Source organism: Cornus florida, unplaced genomic scaffold, assembly GCF_030987335.1.
Source record: "Cornus florida cultivar Cherokee Brave unplaced genomic scaffold, ASM3098733v1 CherokeeBrave_3.0.0_Hap2_Chr01, whole genome shotgun sequence".
Lineage (NCBI taxonomy): Eukaryota > Viridiplantae > Streptophyta > Magnoliopsida > Cornales > Cornaceae > Cornus > Cornus florida.
The window spans coordinates 67,970,514-67,977,193 of NW_026775571.1; positions in this window are offsets into that span (position 1 = coordinate 67,970,514).

Sequence of the window (6,680 nt, forward strand, 5' to 3'; positions counted from 1 at the left end):
TTTCAGGAAACTGCGAGCGAATGACATCTTTTCGTTTGCAAGTAAACTCAGCCTCATTGTGGTGACTTCACTGAACATGCACTAAAGGGATAACCTTATTACGAAGAATCTAATCCCGACGGTCGACAATACGACACGGTGGCTCCAAATATGTTGTATCCGGCTACAACTCAATCTCCCCAATATCGATATACTGATACCGATCCTCATCTCGCAGAAATTTTTGCAACATGGAAACATGGAACACATTGTGCACTCGATCTAAATGGTCCGGAAGTGCCAACCGATAAGCTATAGTTCCAACTCGATCCGTAATCATGAATGAACCAACAAACTACAATGACAACTTCCCTTTCTTTCCAAAACACATCACTCCTTTCATAAGAGACACTTTGAGGAGAATTTGATCCCCAACCTAAAACTCCAATGCACAAGTACGGTGATCTGCATAACTCTTCTGCCTACTCTGAGCAGTACGCATGCGATCCCGAATAAGAGCGATCTTTTCAAAAGTATCCTTAATGAACTCAGGACTCAAAAATCGGCTCTTGCCAACCTCCATCCAACAAACAGGAGATCGACAATGTCTGCCATATAATGCCTCAAATGGTGCCATACCAATAGTCTTCTAGAAGCTATTATTATATGCAAACTCTACAAGTGGTAAATAATCCTCCCAATAGCCCTTGAATTCAAGAACACAAGAACGAAGCATATCCTCTATGATCTGATTAACCCTTTCGATCTGTCCATCAGTCTGAGGATGATAAGTAGTATTAAGATGCAACTCTATACCCAAAGCTTGCTGAAAACTCTTCCAAAATCCTGACACAAAGCTCGAATCCTTGTCCCATATAATAGATAACGGAATACCATGTAACTTCACAATCTCTGTAATGTTAAGTCTCGTTAACTGCTCCGAAGTGAAGTCAGTGCAAATAGGCAAGAAATGAGCTAATTTAGTCAACCTATCAACGATGACCCAAATGGAATTGTGATCCTTAAATGAGTTTGGCAATCCTTCCACAAAATCTATAGAAATGCTCTTCCACTTCCACTCTTGTATGGGTAGTGGCTGTAGAGCTCCTGGCAACCTTTGATTATCAATCTTGACCATCTGACAAGTACTACATCGAGAGACAAAAATAGCAATGTCCTTTTTCATACTTGCCCACCAAAACTATTGCTTCATATCCTGATACATTTTGCCTCCACCTGGATGAACAGAAAACTCAGAGTGATGAGTCTCAGTCATCACATCCTTCCTCAAATCGTCAGCAAAAGGTACCACTAAACGTCCTTTGTACCTCAAGCCTCCATCAGTCCCAACATAGTAGAACGGAACCTCCCCAGAAGTTATCCCGGTAACTTTGTCAATGCACTACTGATCCATGAGTTGTGCCTTCAAGACCTTGTGAATGATAGAAGGTGTAACTACTATGCAAGCCATAAAAGCATTAGATAACTCATCAACTGTCTTCAAAGCACTATACTCAGTGGTGAATAAAGCAGAAAGACTTGCATAGTGATAAGTCCTCAAATGCGACATATTTTAGCACCTGATCTAGGGTATTTTGTCCATTCATCTATCTTATTTTCATGTCTTAGATACTTATTTGTGCTATTGCCTATTTCAGGTGAATAAAGTGTAAACAGGCTAGCAAGAGCCATTTAGACTACTTTTGGGGCTAAGGAGCAAAGTTGGAAAGAAGCCAAGAAAAATACACCACGGGAACTTCGATCGATCGAAGGGAAGTCCCGATTTCGATCGATCGAAGTTATCTTTAATCGATCAAAATGAAGGCGGTGCCAGCTCAGCCAATGGGATGAAGCCTGGAAGATATTTTATGTCACGTCAGCTTTGATCGATCAAAGCCAAGTGTTTGATCAAGCGAAAATCTTCGATCGATCGAAAATGCTGCTAGGAGTGAGCTGTCTAATTCCTAAGTGCACCGTTTTCTACCTAATTTGTGTAGCTGCAAAATTCCTCCAATCAGAGGCTGTAATTCTAACTCAGTCCTTACTCAAAGGAGTGTGTAATTGATTTTATTGAGCATTATTGTAAAGACATTAAAGAGAACTTAATTTTAGAAAATAGAAAAATATCTTTTGCTCTCTAGAACTAGGGTTTTTGGGAAGAAAACAAGGATGAAGATGATGATGCCAACCTCCAAGCTAGCCCTTGAGGGTTCCATGACCACTACAATAAGTGGCTAAATCCTTCACTTGGGACTAGAGATAGCCCCTAAGTTTGCTTCCTAGACCTAGTCTTTTGTATTTTTTTGGGGATTTAATTGTAACAAATGTTTTGATCTTGGATTAATATATGTCTTGTGGTTTCTACTTGCTGTGTATGGATTTTAATGCTTTCAATTGATCATCTATCTCTAATCATATGTCTATGTATGCTAGAATGGATGATTCATGTGCTTTTCTCTAGATTTAATGGAATTAATGCATGTCTATGTGTATTGATGATGTTAATCTAGTGATGACCAAAACATAGTGCTTAATTGAGCATTCTTGTGATTTATTTTATGGTTCACACTTGTTTCTTGATAGATTGTGCCACACACTTAGTTTAATTAGTTTAATTTTCAAGTCTCTAGCCTATATGTAGTGTAGTTGCTTTAAATTCTTAGATAGGTGGACAATCTATTCTTGTTTCTTGATGTTCCATACTTACAAATGCAAAGGGTGTATATCTCTAGATATTTTGGTTGTGCATTAATTGTGGTTTTAATGAATGGAAATTGGTCTCATTTGATGGGTTGTGCTTTTCATTAAAATTGGTTAAACAACCTATACTTATTTGCCATCCATGCTTAGTTTAAATTGATGTCACACATACACTCAAGTTACAATTTAATTTCCCCATTAATGTACAATTGCTAATGTTTAGTGAAGTCAAGCTTAGTGATGAACTCTAAAGTCCCAAGTCCTCTTTCCTATATCTTTTCCCTACTCTCTAGATTGATTGTTACTTACATTAATCTTTAATTACATTGTAGTTTAACTAAACAACCACCAATCTTTGATCACTTGACCTACTAATCTGACATTAATTTTTGTCATAAATACACCTCCAATCTCTTGGAACAATCCCTACTCACTCTAGCTATATTTGTAGTTGAAAGTGGTAGTGGCATTTTAGAAATTTAAACTTGGCCACATTTTATCGCGTATCGTATCGGCTACACCACATAGGGTCGGCGACTGAGTGCATCTGCCACCACATTCGTTTTCCCTAGATGGTACTATATAGAGAAATGATAGTCTTTCACAAACTTTAACTATCGACGCTGTCTTATATTTAGCTCCCGCTGAGTGAACAAATACTGCAGACTCTTGTGATAACTAAATAATCTAAAGGACTCTCCCAACAGATAATGCCTCTAAATGTGTAAAGCATAGACCACAGCTGCCAATTCCAAATCATGTGTTGGATAATTAAGCTCATGAGGCTTAAGCTTACGAGATCCATACGAAATTGGCTGTTCCTCCTGCATCAAAACGCACCCAAGACCTTGCAAACAAGCATCTGTGTAAACAAAATACTCTATCCCGCTTTGTGGAGTAGACAGAACTGGTGCAGAAGTCAACTTGCTTTTTAGCTTATGAAAAGCTTTTTGATAATGTTCATCCCATATGAACCATACACCCTTCTTAGTCAAATAGGTGAGTGGTCCTGCTATCTTTGAGAACCCTTGGATGAACCAACGATAATATCCTGCCAATCCGAGGAAACTCCGAATCTCGGTAGGTGAAGTAGGCTGTCCCCACTCTACTACTGCTGAAACGTTGGCTGGATCTACCACTATTCCTCTTTCTAACACTACGTGACCCAGAAACTTCACTTCCTGCTGCCAAAATTCACATTTCTCGAACTTGGCATATAACTAGTATTCAAGAAACATTTGTAACACTGTGTGAAGATGTTTGGTATGATCGTCTTCCAACTTAGAATAAATCAAAATATCATCAATGAAGACGATGACAAATTGATCTAAGTAAGCCCTGAAGTCTTTGTTCATTAAATCCATGAAGATTGCTGGTGCGTTAGTCAATTCGAAAGGCATGACACGAAACTCATAAGAACCATATCTAGTGAGAAATGTTGTCCTAGGAACATCCTACTCCCTAACTCGAAGTTAATGATATCCAGAACGCAGATCAATCTTAGAGAAGTATGTAACTCCCTTCAACTGATCAAAAAGATCATCAATTCTGGCAAAGGGTACTTGTTCCAAATTATCACCTTGTTCAACTCCTTGTAATCTATACATAGGCGAAGTGAACCATCCTTCTTCTTTACAAACAAAACTGGTGCTCTCGAGGGTGAAGTACTCCTATGAATAAAACCCTGTCTGAGTAATTGCTGAATCTGATCCTTCAGCTCATGCATTTCCATTGGTGCCATCCTATATGGTGCCCTAGCAATAAGCGTAGTGCCTGGAATTAAGTTAATCACAATGTCTATCTCTCGACTAGGTGGCAACCCTAGAATCTCTTGAAAAACATCTGAAAATTTCTGTACAACTGGTATGTTGTCTAGTGACATAGTAATCTCCTTCTCCGTTTCCTCATCCACATAGAACAAATAATTGCTAGTAACCCCGTTAGAACATGGCATAGCAACGACATACATATCCTGACTAGGTATGGTGAAAACAATAGACCTATCATGACAATTAACTTGGGCATGGTAGTGAGATAACCAATCCATCCCAAGTATCACATCATAAGTATGCATGTCCAAGACCAATAGATTGGCTAGAAATATGAGTCTACCAATATCTAGTTTCACAGGCCCATCATTTTTCATATAAAATAACAGTATTGCCTAAAAGTGTAGAAATACCATGAGGTTTATGGCATACTCGCATCGTCATCCCAGATAATGCAACAAAAGATTTAGACATAAATGAATGTGTAACACCCATATCAAATAAAACACGACCATTTATACTATGTATAGGAAACATACCCTCAACAGCCTAAGGTGCCTGAACATCATGTGGCATGGGGTTGAACACCCTGCTATAATGCAACTACTATGGTGCCTGTCCCTGAGGCTGCGGTAGTGCTGGTAAAGTCGGATATGTCTGTCCCTGAATCCATGGAATCTGTGGAGCAGGTAAAGGTACTGGTGCCCTTTGTCCCTACTGCACATGCTGTCTCTTTCCCTGTCCTACTTTAGAACACTATGTGGAAGTATGACCAAACTCTCCACAAGTGTGGCAACTACCCTTAAAGGTGCTAAACTATCTCCTCTACAATTAAACTTATAGAATTGATTCCCACAAGTTTCTTTTATAAACTTATTGGTAATCATCCCATCTCAACACAATGTGCCTATAAGCAAATATTTATTTGCTTGCGCAAATTATCACTCCACTGTAATAATCCTTTATTGTCGCAACAATCACATTCCAAAATAGTTTAATAAAACCATTTATGTATAATTCACTAAAAATTATATCGTAAAACACCATAGAGATAGCCAAAACCACTAGTTCACTTCATTAAGAACTTCTTTAAATCATACACTTCTAAAAGAATAATCGTCATATATTCTTTAAAATAATACTAGTGTATGTAATTTAAATAGTACTATTCTTCAAATAATACTTCCACTCCTACTAGTAATAAAATTCATATTACTCTTAAAAAAACATTCATTCTTGAACTTCGGTACCCTCCATCTTGGATGCTCCAGTATCTTCTCCATCCTGATCTTCTTCAGGGTTTTCCTCTCCACTTGGCTCAGCTTCGAGCACCACCAAAATTGTGTTAGGTCCACAGTATGATGGCCAATCTCATACACCAGAAATCTTCCTTGGCTTATACTCTGAAACAATACTTATTGGACACAATTCCTTGGTCTCTACTTCTGCCTTCTTGGTCTGCCTTCGCAGAGGAATCGTCGGAGTAATTTTTTTTTTTTTAGGTCCTTCTTCGCTTTCATCGTAGACCACATCCTTTTCCTAGTGCCAAACATTCTGAAATTACAAAATAAAATTGACATTAGTATGTTCTAATAAAACCGTAAAGGAATACAACGAATCCTAAACTTAAGCTCTAAGTAAGAGAATACACTACGCGAAAGTCTTATACGATAGAATCCTAGAGACACTTGAACCTAGGGTGCTCTGATACTAACTGAGACATCCCTCGATTCTAGAGCCATGGGTGATCAAGTCCAAGCACAGATCCGAGGGATACCAAACAATTAAGTATTTAAATGAACACATAATACAAAGGAGTAATAAGAAATAATTAAATAAAGGCTGAAAGAATTCTAAAAATAAAAGTCCTTAAAAGTTATAGTTAATTAATCCACTAAATCCAAAATCTCCAATATTTGATACAACTCGGGAATCCACCTGGTGGACCCTTAATAAAATCTCCACTGAAAGTAAATCACTGAAATAAAATCTAAAACTAAACCATAAAGGGAAATCCTACGTAGTTGGAATAGTGAATGACTGTCTTTGCTCAGCACGATCCAACTTTAAGCTTGGATCTGTTGAATACCTAAAAAATGATAGTGGGTCAGGCCCACAAGCAAGTTTTATTCTACTACAATCCAAATAGAGACCTGTTACGCATGTACATCCAAAACAACTCAACAATAATTATATAATCCATACATATATATATATATCCACACTAAGGGA